The sequence below is a fragment of the Maylandia zebra genome, linkage group LG2, assembly GCF_041146795.1.
Source record: "Maylandia zebra isolate NMK-2024a linkage group LG2, Mzebra_GT3a, whole genome shotgun sequence".
Taxonomy (NCBI): domain Eukaryota; kingdom Metazoa; phylum Chordata; class Actinopteri; order Cichliformes; family Cichlidae; genus Maylandia; species Maylandia zebra.
Window position 1 is genome coordinate 18,296,357 of NC_135168.1, and position 16,487 is coordinate 18,312,843.

Here is a 16,487-nt window from a genome sequence, read left to right on the forward strand (position 1 = left end):
GGCGTGTGGAGCTGGATGGACAAGATGCAGAACAGACTGTGTCTCATTATGCGCTAAAAGGAGGGAAACTAAAACAAAATGCATTCAAGAAACTTTACACTCGCTCTAGGAGGGAGCGCTCACTCACAATTCCATTGTTCCCATCAGAACTGAAGAAATTGAAATCTACTACTATTTTCCAATAGCTAGGGGGCATTTTGTTTTCATGATTAAAGTCTTGTCAATTAAGATATTTATCTTGGAATGTTTCAGTGCTTTTAGCTAAATTTGGAGCCCTCCTACGGCCTATTGGCTACTACTACGCTTTGGAAATTGCTCCCAAGCACCTGCAATGTTGGCACATTCAGAATCCCTACTCTATTAAAAAGTTTTTTTTCCCCGAATGCTCATAACAGCTAAATATTTATAGAAAGTCACTGTGCCAAAGTAACCGACTACATTTTCTAAATAAGCCCCATTCGAAAATAAGGTCCAGATGTTTCACGTTTTTGGTGCACGATGCAGACGGCTGTGAGGAGTCAGCGTGTGTTTTCACCATTTCCATGACAGGAGTACGATGATGGTTCTCTTAGTAATTTCAAGGCAACCCCAGTGCTCCACTTCCTGGAAGTAAAACAAAACTATGTTGTAGCCTGCATCATCCAGTGAGTCAACTAAACAGTCTGGAGGGATATCTTTGAGAGAGTCCAGACACAGTCATTCCTTCTTCCTCTCACTTCCATGACTGTTCAGTTTGCTCACTGGCAGCACACTGGGTCCAGAGCGGAACATCCTTTCTGGTCTGTTCCAGTATGGTGTTATGTTGCAGGATAACTCCCAAACATTTTAGTAAAATAAACAATTGTCGGAACTGACTCAGTAAATGAATAAAACTTTGCCACCTCTTTGCCAGTTTTCAAGTTGGATTCAGGAAACAGACACCTCTCCAATTTTAAGATGAAAAAACTTTCCTGTCACCTGATCCACCTGGATGCTGCAATAGGTGTAGGCTGCTGGGAGATCCTGTCTTTCTCCTCTCACCCCAACCGGTCATGGCAGATGGCCCCCCCTTTCCTGACCCTGGTTTTGCTGGAGGTTTTCTTCCTGTTAAAAGGGATTTTTTCCTTCCCACTATCGCCAAAGTGGTTGCTCATAGGGGGTCATGTGATTGTTGGGTTTTCTCTGTTTTCTTTTTATTATTGTAGGGACTTACATTATAAAGCACCTTGAGGGAAGTATTGTTGTGATTTGGTGCTGTATAAATAAAAATGAATTGAATTGGTTGCTGAGCAGTCTGTAGGCCTGTGTAACTGAGGCCTATCCTAATCCTCAATTTTGTGGACTGTTTTGGGAATATTGTTGTGCCATCTTTGTGAATCACTGAAACACCAGCAATGTGTCCATCTCTGTAAGGGGCTTTCCTGACTTTGCACTTCTGGCAGTAGATAGCTGTAAGTAATTGCTGATACTCAAGAAGAGCAAAAATTCTAGAAAAAGGTGGGTTTTTTTAATCTCCCCAGTTCAACTTCTGTCACTGTGCTTATTGTACTTCCCATAAAAACTTTAAGTCTTTGACAACATACAGGAAGATCCTTTCCAAAAATGCGCAGACTAAACATACACATACCTCAGCGGAATGGGTTAAAGTGAGTATAAACAAAGCTAAATGCAAGCTTTGAAGCCTGCCTTGCTGATATTGATATCATTGCAGCACCTGATATTAAAAGAATTCCTGCCAGATGACTAGGGAAAAAAACTGATCTCACTCTTCTCTGCCTTCAGGCCAGGGTTCTTAGCTTTCCTTTTGTCTCAACGAGGATACGGACAAGTCTGTCATTTGACCGTCTCTCTCTGCTGTGTACACTTCAGATGTAGCCCTGACACACTATGAATCATCTGTTAGGAAACTAGGTTAGAGCACAATAGGCTCTTCATAAAGTAAGGCAAGGCGGGTAGTAAAGCTGGAGAGAACATATGCATGGGAGCCATCTTGGAATCCTTGGAAAGGCTGGATAAGAGCCCAGTTTGTTTTTCTTTTCGCTCTGTTAATTTTAAAATTCACTTTACAGTAAGATTAATTTTAAGGTTGAGCAATAAAATCAGTGCAAAGTATGTTGGGAAGGCTGTTAAATGGGAACTTCAGCACTAAAAATTACCACAGTTTTTCAGTATTTACATTCGCTATATTAAAAAACAATATCCCTTTACATAGCAGAGAGCCTTTTCTCAACATGTATTATTAAAAATAAGATCAATATTGACACTGTAGGCTTATAGTCGAGAGAAGCTGGGAATGTTGCCTAAATATTTTAACAACCTCTCTTCAATATATACCACTTTTCCCCCATGAGCTTCACCTACGTGTTTCAGGCCTTCTGTAATATGGACCTTTGGCTGTGCTCTGTGTCCAGTCTACCTTACAGCAAGGAAATTAAATGTTAAATATTTACCATTCTCCTGGTATGTGACCCCACAGATTCCGACTGTGATGGGTAGCAGCTACATTCCTCCCACAGGAAGTTTATCCTTGCTCCTTTCTTTTTTTTCACTCCTTGCTGTCCTGCATTGCTTTTGAACATAGCCAGTGACTAAGGCATCAGCCTAAATCTCTGTCATGAAATACACTAACATGTCACATGTGCCACTGCAGTCTGCTGTGAGGCTTTCCAGGACTAACAGGAACTTTTCAGGGCCTGTCACAGAGGAGGTAAAGTCCTTCCAGCTCTGTTCCACCAGATATCAGAGCTATTTGATTTCAGCCGTTCTTTTTTAAAGCCAACAATGCAAACAGTGTATGATGTTTTGACTTCCTAAAGCATTCATGTGGCATAAAGGTAGAGATAAATTTTTTATCTTTCTGACTAATCTTCAGAAACAAACAAAAGTGACTCACAAAGTTCTCAAAGTTAGTAGCAACCTATAGGCTTAATCCTGCTCTTTCTAAGAAAACAAACAGACTCTATTTTTCATTAAGACATCTGTGTAGATTGTGTTTTTGTACAGGCGTCTTAAGATCCCACCACAGAATTGCATCAAGGTCAGGTCTGGATTTTGGAGTCTCTACATCACCTTGATTTTTCAACCATCCTGTTGTGGGAGTGTTGCTGTGCTCACTCTCACTGTCCTGTTAGATGATCCAGTTTGGGCCAAGCTGTAGATATCAGACAGCCCTCCACTACTGTACAACCAGTTGGTATGAGATATTTTCTATGACCATATATCGTTGTGCATCATGGCCAAACATCTCCACTTTGGTCTTGTTCATTCAAAGGACATTATTCCTGAAGTCTTGTGATTTTTTTTTCAGATTAAACTTTGCAAGCCTAAGCTGTGCTGCCAGGTTCTTATTAGAGAGAACCTTTCCAAACAAGCCATACTCGTTCAGTCTTTTTCTGTCATGAACTTTATCATTTAAAATGCAAACTGAGGCCTGTAAAGTCTGAGATGATGTTTTGTGGGTTTTTTTCTCAGAGTGTTGCACAGTCCGACCTTGGGGTACATTTCTGGGAACTCCACTTCTGCAAAGACTGTGGCATTGTGCTAACATTGTGTTAACATATAGCTGAATGCTCCAAACCAGCCAACTACTAAAGCATCTGCTTTGATAGAGGTGATTCCACTTGTGGATGATCAATTTATCAATCCATTTAATTAGCGGCACCAAATTCCTACGGAAGCACGAAGTGTGTACTTAGGTTTTCATATTCTACTGAATCCTGTGAAAATTTTCTTTTTCACGACTGTATAATCGACTCATTTTAAATCGTAAAGCTGAGCCCACAAGCAAAGAAAGTGTTGGATTTTCGGTAGTGTTTAGACTATTCCATTTATGAAGACATGAAGTAATGATGACACAGGGGACGGAGCTAAATAGCAACAACCCTTGATATTTTCAAGCGTGATAAAAGAGTGTGCACATGTGGGTAACATCTGTTACATTTAAAGAGTCTCTCTTTCACTTACAATCAACTGATACATTAAAAGTAAATTTTCGGACTAATCTTTCAACAAAGTGCACTAAAGTAAGGGCAAAGACTACAGCCAAAATTCAAACATAGCCTGAGCGAAAAGAAATGTGACTCGTCTGATTTCACAATATCCCCAGCACAAAGCATCTTTTTACCCCTAAGACCCCAGGCACCCCACCCCTTCAGATGTAGCCTTTTGTTGTGTGCATGTGACTGTAGAAATAGCTCGGTAGGAAATGCCAGACACCCACAAAAAAAAGCAAAAGAAAAATAGTTGTGGGAGCCACCCTCTGCATCAATTCAGCTGCAACAAGAAGCATTTTACAGCTGGTTTATTATTATTCCTCTGCTGTTTAAGCTGTCTTTCATGTCAAAAGTCTTTTCCTACTTACAAATCACTGGGAAGCAATCCCTTTCACTGCACTGCTGTGCCCTAAGCCCCTTCCTAGGGTCCAGTCCTTTGATCACCTGTAAGGTTGGCCATCAAGTTAAAAAATAGAGAAACGGGCTGCTGGGATAAGCTTGTGTTCTTGTCTGGAACAGAGGACCCCCCCCACCACCACCACCACCACCCCACCACCCCCCTTTTAGCAATTCCCTTTTTTCTTGTTTCTGTTCTCTCGATGGGCCTGGGAACAGAATCTCTGCAAGGTGGGGGTGGGGGGTTGGAGGGGTTAGTTGCGGTTGTTAAATTGTTTGGGAAATGATTATGCTTTGGCTGCATTAATGAGGATTGCTTATCGTGTAAACAAATTGATTAACTAATTAGCTTAGAAATGCAGTGCTGTGTCCCTGAGAGAGACATACTACCCTTTGACCCAATGCTTTGGATGCAGTGTCCCCTGAGTGAACACCACTGTCACACTGTGGCCCTCTGCCAGAGGCCCAGACTGGTTGTCACCGCTCCTGAGTTTTAAGACTTGGTTAATTGGCTTCCCTGAGTGCCCAAGGAAAGGAAAGAGAGGGAGCTAGCTTGTTACGAGCCCTTCTGTTCCAGAGGAGGGAGGGAGGATAGGGGTCCCTTATCAGCCATCTCTGGACACCTCCGGTGGCTATTAATCAGAGCCAGAGTCCGACTGGAGCCAGAAGAGGATCTGTAAAGGGGCGGGAGGGAGAGAGATTGAGCCTGGAGCCTTTCTCGGGCCTCACTGACACCCTCGCATCGGGAACTTCAACAGACATCAACACTCCTTACCCAAGTCCGAGGGTATACACTTGTACAACCCCCTGCAAGCTTTCCTCCACTCCTCTAGTGTCCTCACTCAAATTGATTTAGGTTCAGTTTAGCCCCCTCTGGCCTGGGCCCATCCATTTTAGGTGGTGTGACAGGTTTATATCCCCCCCTTACTGTGTTATTATATTGGTGCTGTGCTGCCCGTTACTATTGTGCTAATGAAAATTTAGCACCAGACATAATATTCTTTTTCACAGGATGTGCTCTCAGCATGCAAAATATTTTGAGCACATTTACAGGATTGGAAGGACTCATTATTTTTTATCATTTGGGACAGGTCAGGCAGAAAAATAGGTTTATAGACAGGAACACACGTACTAAGTTTTGTGAGTGTTACAGTATTTTGTAAATTGATTTAATGTTTTGTACATGTTACTTAGGGTATGACCTTTGACTTTTCTATGTGTGTTCAAATGCACAAAGGGCAGAAAATCCAAATGTGCATAATGAAGAACTGAACATGTTTAGCAGATAGTCTTTGCTATTTAACATGATTATTGTGTTCAGTTAATTTGGAATTAATCGGGTTGTTATAATGTTTTTTTTATAATGTTAAATATCAAAGCTGTTATTATTCCAGAGATACTGAAAATGTGTCATTTGGTTCTGGTGCATTGATTCATTGAAGCAATGAGGTAATATTAGCACAGCCATGGCATAACTTGCAAGGCTGTCAACCAGGACACCACAGTTTATGTCATGTTTGGGAGCTTTGAGTTTGAATAGGCACCAAAACTATCATTTGAAAGAGACTATTGCATCAGGGCACCAGTGCCATGCAGTATTTGACATCAGTCTCTATTTAATTAAGCTAAATAGGCATCATCCGTTTAAGAAGCAGAAATGAATGCAGTCATTTTTGAGATCAAAGTGTGGACATTGCCTTCCCTCGAGCCCTGATGCTGGTGTCAGTCACATTTTAGGTTAATGCGATGACTTATTCCACATCGTTCATGCCCCTGGAGGTCCTATTCTGCAATGAATTGTTTGAATTCTCCATAATTTCTTTTGAAACCAGAAATCTATTTGTAGATTTGGTATGCAGACTTTGAAATGTGTTAATCACTAAGAGGGCTTCATCCCGCCCAGAATTTCAAAAGAAACTACCAGTCACTACAAAAAGCGGTTACCAATAGCGCAAGATTCATTATTACGGCGGTTCCCACAAGATGAGAGGCACGGGCTAACTTTCAGATGAATTTCAAGCTTAAATGGAAAGCTTCTGTGGAGTGCAATACAAAGAGCCATGTGTAAATATTGAATAATGAGGCGCTTTCAAGTTCCCCACTTTGGCTCTGCCATGAAAAAAAAATGCCATTAATGACAGCTTTTGGTGTGGTTTACATCACACAGGGCCATGAAAAGCAATCGCCAGAGATAAATTTGTTATTATTAGTCTCTAAAGGCATGAGATTTACAAGCTGCCATGCATTTGCACTCAAGATGTGCTGACACAGTTTCTTTGAGACACATGTGACAAATATTAATGAGGTGCTCATTTGTAGTGAATGCATTACACTCGGGATTAGTCAGCATTTGGCACATAAACAAATCTCCTATCAATAACGTGGCCATGATCACTGATCTTCTATATACTGCAGATGGCATATGCATCATGTCTATGACATTTACAGCTCTTTAAAAGTGACAGCACAGCCTACAACTTTTCAAATGATTTGTAAGAAGAGTAATCTAAAGGGTTAAAGTGCCTCTGAAATACATGTAACATATAACACATAGTATCCTGGAAATCATCACGAATATTACAAAACCACTCACACCACAGAACTCCACAGGAGATCATTCCTATGGCCATCAGATTTTATGACTTTTCGTTATGACACGTGGAATATTTTCACTTGTAATATCATGTCTATACTTCAAATAATATTATTTACTTGGAATGTCAGCTTTGCTTGACATTTCTTATTTAGAGTTTCTTTCCTTCATATTCACATTTTAAGAGAGCATCTGCAACACAAACAACAGCAGGAAAAGAATCCCCCTTCTGGGATTAACAAAATATTCTGATTAAAAAAACCCAAAACATTAAACAAAAACAGAAAATCATGGGAAATGGCACACAGAACACTTTGTTAAGAATACAGCTGTGATGGTCAAATGAACCAGCTCAGCATATTCTCTGAGTCATATATAAAACATTTGCATGTCATGGAACTTACGGTCCGGATTTCTCATGAGTGAAAGAACAGTCATGTAAACACCCGAATCCTTTTACACATGCTCATTTTTGGGTCTCGTGTATGTTGCCAAGGAGGTTGACTCAGCACTGCTTGACACTGTTGTTGCTCACCAAAACTCTTGGAAATGACTGTTTGAAAGTTTGTGTGAAGTGTTTTTTTCTCCTTTTTTAAAACATTTTTTATTTTACAAAACCTTTAACGTGTTTCTTTTTATCATCCCATGGTCAAATAAACTCCGATGAGTCATGAACTAACCACAACAGCACACTCTGGATATGTGAGTAGTACAAACACTTGCACTTGATTTAATTCTTAGATATAAGGAAGACATTGCCAAATAAAATACATATGAATATGGTTGGTGTTCCAACTTCACTAAGTCATAGCTTGCTTAGTCAGTTTGGAGTAATCTGGCAAACTGCAAAGACATCATAACAAGGGATCAGTTCTATAATTCAGCAACCAAGCTGAGAAAAAAGTGATCAGGGATTTCAAAAACCTTATTAAGCAAACCGTTTTTAAATGCATGTTTAGATGTAACAAAACCTATCATGTGTTTAAGTGTAAATACATTTGTAATAATGCAGGGTCAGTTTATACATGATTTAATTGCAAAGTTTTTGGCCTCTGTCCACAAAACATGGGAAAAAAACAACTTGGCCAAGCTTCCCTTTAAGGTTATGTAATGCACTCACAGTCCAGATGTGCACAAGGACATTGAGTTGTGTAGTTTGCAAATTTCTTTTCATTTATTGTATAAATTAATGCTGCCCTGGACTCATTTGTTTCTGTTTGCATCAGGTCTATGTTTGTCACATTTTACTACATCTAAAATTTGGTTTGGATTCATTGTGAATATTTCACTATGTTAGCACTTACCTTTTCATAGCTCTCCTTTTCTAGCCTTGTTCTTACATATTTGGACCCTGTTTTTTGCAGGATTAAATTTCAGGTGCACACACACTCACACAGGCGTCTGTGAAACCTAACAATGTGACAGATATTTATCATCCCTGGACTTATGAAATATTACAAAATACCTCCTAGGGATGATTTCACCTCTCCTGAAGGCACTCTGAAGATGTGTTATAGACGACAAACAAGAATTTAGTCTGTTGTACAAACGTAGGAGAGGACCATGAGAGGACCCCCACCCATACACACACACACACACGGAAAACCGCACACAAATCACTGGAGCAGAAAGAAGTTATTTGTGAGTATGCTCCAGGTATGATTAACACTAAATGACCTGCACAAAAAGGTGTGGTTGTTTGCACTACAAAGAATATGGATGGTGAACTACACAATACAGCTCTCTCCACTTATACATGGGCATCACACATAGGAAATATACTGTATACTGCTGCAGTTCACAGTTTGTGGATCATTTAAACTGTGTTTACTGCAGAATTTCCACGAGTTTCCTTTTTATGGAATTAACACTAACATCTAGCATGCTCAGTGTGCAATCATGTCCAAACAAGCAATTCAGAGTTACTTCTGCCATTGCTTTCTCAGAGGTATACCTATTCATTTGAATCAGTATCTAATTTCATAAACAGACTGCTGGTTTAAATACTGCCTGACAAATGGCCTGCAGCTAGTGTCGATTCCAGGGGGAAAAAAGGGAAGCGGCTATTAACTTTGGCCATGGTACAGCGATAACTGGAGGGCAATGGTTACACAATCAGCTCCCTTGCAAGATAAGGTCATTGTGCTAGCTCAGGTTCGGAAGTAAACCCGAAAGCCCTGTGTGACAAGTAAACAACAGGAAGGAAATAATCAATTTGGTTCTTTTAATGAACAACTTTGTATCTGACCTCGTTGTTAGTGCAAAATTGCCACACAGTGGTTAAACATTACTCCTGTGATAGTACAGTTTTAAGGTAGTTGTGCGCAGCAGCTGGGCAAGTCAGCACACAGGAACTCAGTACAGCTTGCTCAGATTGTCTGTGCTCTGCACTCATGTTGAAAACGGCGAGTCCTGCCAGGAATTTAAAAAAGAAAGAAGCAAAGGTTAAAATGTAACATCTGCAACAGAATTTCTGCTATTGCAAAAACTGTTCATTATATTTTGATATATTTGGTCATGGTCAGAATTATTTTTACTCAGAGGTGTGTTTACATAAAGTAGTGCATTTTACACTCATGCCTGCCAGAGTGCAGGGAAGCAATGACCACAAAAGCTGAATTAGAGACCATTAAAAAGATGCATGATGGAAAAGTTTGAGTTAGAGTGATCAAGATTAAAAAAAAAATCAAGAGATGGAAATTTAGCTTTAGGGATTAAGCATTTAGAGTGCACTCAAGCTGTCTAATTCTTTAATTTAACGTCACTTTCTGAGACAAGATTTTGAATTTATAGGTCCTCTAAAGTACACAGCCTTTAATGAGTGTTTCTTCCTCAAAGTGAATGTTGTAGTTTTGATTTTGGTTTCCACTTTTGCTTCTTGTGTGCCTCGGCTGTATTTATTGATTCTTAGAAGAGGGGTAAGATGTGTTCTTGTAAAAATACATTTGATCCTCTGTTGCTCCTCTGTTTAATGGATGTCTCCCTTTTCCCCGGCCTTTCCCTTTGACTTAAGAGGTAATGGTGTAAAGCTTCCTAGACATAAAAGAGGAGAAGTGTCAGGGTCTAAACATTATTTAGCTAAGAGAAATGGTTGTGGTGATGTGGAGAGGGCAGTATAAGGAGTTGCACATCCATCTAAGCCCACACTGACAGTGGAAAAAGGATGAGAGGGTGGTGGTGAAGAATGAAAACCTCACAAAGACGTATAGATTTAAAAGTCAGTGCTGGAGCAGATTACCAGTCAGGGGATTTTTGTGGCGATTACACTCGCCATCCACTTTTTTAGGTATATGTTGCTAATATTATGTTATATGCCCTTTGGTCTTCAAAGCTGCCTTAATGGCATATGTCCAACACAGTGCTGGAAACACTCATCAGAGATTTTGGTCCATATTGACATGATAGTATCACAGATTTGTATCTGTGTATCTGGAGAGATACCTTTCTGTTTAGCTTGGTTGTAACAAGTGGTCGTATGAGTTAGTGTTGCCCTCCTATCAGCTTGAAGCAGTCTGGCCATTCTCCTCTGAACTCTGTCAACAACAGTCTATTTTCGCCCAGAGAACTTGGGTTTTCTGAGTAGATCAGCAGTTTCTGCAGTACTCAGATCAGCTTGCCTGGCATCAACAACCATGCCACGTTCCAGGTCGCTTAAATCACCTTTAATCCCCATTTTGATTTTACCTTAGGAAGTTATTTTGATGCTTGTGTTTACACATGTGGTCAGAATACAGTTGTATGTTAAACAAAATTTGAATATGTCTTAATAGTTTTTTTTAAAATAAAGAAATAAAAATTACTTTTAAGCAGGGAGGGCAGCTTTCACTATTGGCCAGATGTCCTGGTTAAACACACGACAACAGGGAACACAGATTAGAATATTTCTATGATTCCCACGTAAAAAATTAAGTTACCTGCTTCTAATAACCAAAAACTAAAATTAACCTTCTGTATGAATACAACTTGGAAACCAAGTAAGACTCAATGAACAAAGTTAAGCTGAATTTTCAGTCTTTCAAAGACGATAGGTAATGGGGCTACAGCACAAATAATCAGTCAAGGACTGAATAAGTCATACAAATGCCCCAGAAAACAAGCAGGTCTACTCTAACTTTGTCTCAGAGTGCCATCCTACCTACGATCTGCATAAGCATTCCCTCTGCACATTCATTAACTACATATTAATGACTGTATGCCAAGAAATAAATGATCTCAAGCAAGAGTTTTATCCAGGATCTGTCAGGTGAACGTCAAGAACATAGTTAACTGAGGTACATGTAGATTGGATCACTGGTGAATCACTGCAATGCATCTTTGAACATGTCAAACTTCATGAATGTCTCACAGTTTAAAAGAAGCTGAGCTGTAAACACTGACTGTTATTATGTCCACCTACTTCATAGGCACATTTTAACATCATAGTCGTTCTTAGACTGTGATCTGGTATTTTTGGTTACTTTATTAGACCAAACCAGACATACACACAATAAAGGATGAATTAAAGTGAGAACATATGACCAGCAACAAAGTGGGGACATATAACCATAAATCACCCAGATATTACTGGATCATTTAATTAAAAATCAGAGAGATCATTATTTATCCTTTTTATTTGCAAGGTATCATTCCTGTTTTTAGCTGCTCTAGTAGATAATAATACTACCCTGGATAAAAGCTTAAAAATACAGTATCATCAGTAAAATATGGATATTGTCAGTTCTGTGTGTTATCATAATATTGAGATGGAATTTTTTCTATACTCGGGAAAACACAGTCTTATGTGTATTTTTTTTAAGCATCTGCATTCAGAATTAAGCAACTTCACAAATTCTCCAGTGACATAATTACCAGCACAGTCAACACAAAGCTTCGCCATCAGCTAAATGAACCAGCCAGGAAGTACGTTAGAAGTTTTTCCAAAAAAGCTCACTCTGACACCCTGGATCATTTGAAGTCGTGGAGAAGGAGCCTCATTACTGCCAAGGCCCACACGGGGGGTTTACTCCCAGACATCGTTTAATGGCAGTAAAAAGGAAAAGGCTTCAGGGTTACGAGATGCTGAATAGCTTTGGAGGAGACGGCTTGCTCTCCCTTTGCCCTGTATCCCGCGTCACTGGAGCCAGTGGAGTCATAAATGACTGCTAACACTAACAGTAAACGGATATAAAAAGACTCCCAGTTTCCTTTATATGACCCATTCCCCTTTGCTCAGGGGGTTTGTTGATAGGAGCCGGGGGTGTTGTGAATGAAAGTGGATGGATCGAGACTGCGGAAGGAGGAAGAGCCCCATACACTCTAAGCAAATGAGGGGAAAGCTCTAGGACAATCTTTGCTAAATACAAACCAGACTCCCAGTTCTGCAAAGTCTTAATACTTTTATGCAGCATTTTGATCATTTTACATAGAAATATTCTGACTTCAAACCATCTTCAAGTTTCTGGTTTAGAAAACTCTTTATATCCTCTGACATACTGTTTTCATTTACAGCATGTAGGGATGATTGCAGCAAATACTGTAAATGATGACGCCAAGTGGCATTATTCTTAGATAAGTGGAAAGATCAAACTCATTTAACGCAAATGAAAATAATGAATTCCAGATTCTTTGAAAGACTTTTAAAAGATGAAAAAGAAGAGAGAACATAAAAGAGAACATAAAAGATTAAAGGACTTGTTAAAATGCAAATTTGTACTTACACAGGAGAAGACCCCATCTCAGCTGCTGTTAAAATATCGGGAGGGGTGAGAAGACAGTGACTCTGTAAATGTAAATGAAAGATTTGTAGGAAAAGTTGCATTTAAACAGTTGATTAACATAGAGTGCAAAATTCAAGCATATTTAAGCCATTTTCATGATTTTTCACAACTGTACTGCAGTGGTGATTTCATATACTGTATCTATATACTTCAAACTGACATTCCTGCTTTTTCATCACGTGAAATGTTATCACATCAGATGTCACTGTGCTAAAACACAACTGAAAAATGATCTAGCCAATTTGGGATTTAGTCTTTTGTAAACGTGATTTGTTCTTGTCACTTTTAAGTTCACTTTTAAGAGTGCTTAGCACTGTCACATTGCAGCAAGAATTAACATATTTTCGCTGCGTCTGCAAGGGTTTCCTCTGGGGCCTCCAGTTTCCTCCCACAGTCCAAAGAATTGTATGTTTGGTTAATCAGTGCACTATTTGCCCATATGTGTATTTGCTGCGTAGGAATAGGCCACACATGTGCATTGTTGTGTAAATCACTTTGAGTGGTTAGTAAGACCAGACGAGCGCTCTACAAATGGCATTTCATTCGTGACAACAGCCTGACTAATTTTTCCATCTGCACGTCAAAACGATTGGCCGATCAAACTATCACACGCAGATTTAGAACCAGAGTTGTCTTCTTTTTATGTGCTGAAGAGCAGTTTCAAGCACTTTATCCACAACTTAAGCACTTTTCAAACCTTGAAAATGCCACGTTACTGTCAGGGTTCCTGGGTCGTTGACCCAGTGTTTTCAGTTTTGTCACATTTAGTTTATTATGCCACTTCAATGTTGTTCTCACTTCCTGTTTTTCTGTGTCAGTTCATCTCTTGTGTCGTTAGCCAGATTATGTTCAGCTGTGTACTCACCGGTCTCTCATTATCCTCCTCATCAGTCTGCGTATTTAAGTCCTCAGTTTACCTCAGTTTACCTCAGTTCGGTGTCGTGTCATTGATGTTGTCTTGACGTCATTCCTGTGCTAGTCAGTCATTCAGCCAGCCAGCCAGCCCTCCATTTCATGTTCTGTTCATCCACTCTCTATAATAAACACGGCCTTCAGTTTGTCACCCATCAATGAGTCCTGCGTCTGAGTCCTCTTTTCCTTTGCTCCACACCACGACTCCTGACAGTTAAAATACCAAGCAGTTTTTATTTACAGCACATGTACAAAGTGTATGCCAAGAAGTACTTTTCTTAACCCTCTTCCAGCTTATGGAAGGCAAAAGACTCGTAAACGGTAACAAAGTTTAAGGAATATAAAATTATAATATATTATAATTATCTTTCTTTAAGTCTCAATTGAAGCAGTGGCATCTTTTTCCTCTTGTCCTTTAATTTCATGTGGTTTTCATAGTCATTATAAGCAGTAACTGCTGAAGACAGCTTTGGCAGTCTTTCTGTTTATTCCTATTCTTCATTGACATTGTCACCTCAAATACACTTTAGCTATGTACCAGCTCACTCTGTCAACCACTGCATGTGCCTTAATATGACTAAAAGTCAAAAATATTAAAAATTAATGTTTTTTAAGGTATAACTTCCTAAATATGTATGGACTATAACTTATTTCTTTTTTGTTTTTCTGCAGTCACTACCATTGTCTGCAGTGAACACTTTTGATTCGCAAATTCATCACATTAAAGGAAAATGTGTCTCCTTATCTCAGAGTGAACATAACTGAAATCTTAAGCCCACATTCAATCTCCCAGCACAAAAGATTAGCTTGCCTAAAGGTAGTACTTAGCGTAGCCCTGAAAAATGATATGCACCAGCTCTATAATTTAAAGGTAGATTTCAAGAAGGGGGACTACTGCTCCTTCTTCAGCAGTAATGACCATAATGCCTTGTTAACCTCTTCACAAGAGGTTACATACCCATATGACGTTGCCCTTAAGTCATCCAAATGGCTGGTATCAGGACAGCCATGGTTTTTATCTTGTATAGTTTGGTATTCATTCTTTCTTGAAAATTTCCAAGAAAGAACAAATTGGGAACATTTAGAAGTTACATCTACTTTTAATGATGAAGCATGATTTAATCCTCACTTTTAGATTGAAGAATTGAGACTCATTATGCATATGTGTGTGCATGTGTGTGCGAAACATTTCCTGTTTTGGTGATAACCCATCAAACCCTTGTGATTCATTTTCTGTCAAGTAATGATCCAAATCAACTACCAAGAAAAAAATAAATACATCTGAAAAGATAAATTATTGCCATCTATATTCTCTGTGACCTTTTCATGCACCTTGTGTTCACTTCTCTCCAACAAGCACATTTCAGAGGCCCCAAGCCTGTTGCATGAACTCTGACCCTTGAACTGGAACGCGAGAGGCTTACACGAGCTAGCACGGCCGATGAGAAACTCAACACCGGCCTGCTTCGACAGAATTTTTGAGCTTCACATTCACGTCGCCTCCATGCACCTTCCCCTGCTTAGAGCTCACTAATCCATTGACCCACCAAACACACCCATTGTAAAGACTTTCAGGGTCAGATAGGTGTCAGTGCAAACTTCATAAACATATTTAGAAAATGGCATCTATATATATGTTTTTAGCAAAAAGAAATTCAGCATAGATTTGTGAGAATTCAGGATGTGAAAGTTTCCTATCTGTTTATTTTTGTTTGAAAAGTTTAGGGGACATCTCAGATAAGAACTTCAGCTATCAGACAGACAGTGCCTTAAACTGTCTTTTCGCTTTGTGAAGCACTTCCAACTATCTGTGTGGCGTCTTGCTGACCTCAAGTCACTTAAGAAACTACATAAACAAAAAATCTTCAAACACAAAATAGAGGATTTGGTCATGAGGAAAGCGAGTCAGTACGTGTAGGAAAATACCATATTTAGTGGTGGATTAAATATAAAAAAATGACCTATCACAATACATACTACATGCTTTCATAGAACTATTTAAGTCTACATGATGTGAAACTAGCTTTAGTCCTCAGATGCACCTGTGGGACAGCAGTTTCTTAAAAGGGGCGCGACTGTGAAGGGTCACTTTATCATGGGTGGCTTCACATTTGTACTTTGTGGTGATTAGGTGAAAGAGAACACCTGCAGTATTACATGGGAATGGCCCTTCTATATGGCTGAGGCATCAATGTTATTAAAAATCTATGGAGCATGGCTCCGTTACCAAGTGTATCCACAAAATTGCATTTTTCACAATGAAGAAAGGAAGTCTTGGCAGCAGACACATTGTACTTGAAAGAATTTTGTTTTAAGTGGCCATGCTTCATAAAACATAGCAAAAAAGATGAATCAAAGTGTAAATTGATGTAAGAAAAAAACAACTTCTATTATTTTCCATAACAGCAGCCAGCTATTTAATTGTCTGTCAGCTGAAGGTGAACCGCTGCCACTGAGACCTGTAAAACTCTAATATATGTAATATATATGCACATGTGGTGCAAACCTCCCCCTCTCTTTCTTCATCTTAGTGACACATGGCACACATAACCAGACATCAACCAATTTTTCTAAGCTTTTTTTCTTCCTTTCTTTTAGGTTTCCTTTTATGGCACGTTTTCATGCTTTGCCACACATTCACTGAGGGTTGACTGCCTTTATGGGCCCCATATTTTCAGGGAAATTTGTCTTCAGAGCAAAAGTGATATTGCTGTCTCATTCAGTGGCTGAAAGCCTCATAAAATACTCTTCTTCTGTTTCTAACCATAACCATATTCTGACTCACATTAACCCACACCTTAGTGTCTAGTTACCTAAGACCAGCATTGTTTACGTTTGTCTAGGTAAGACTTTTACACA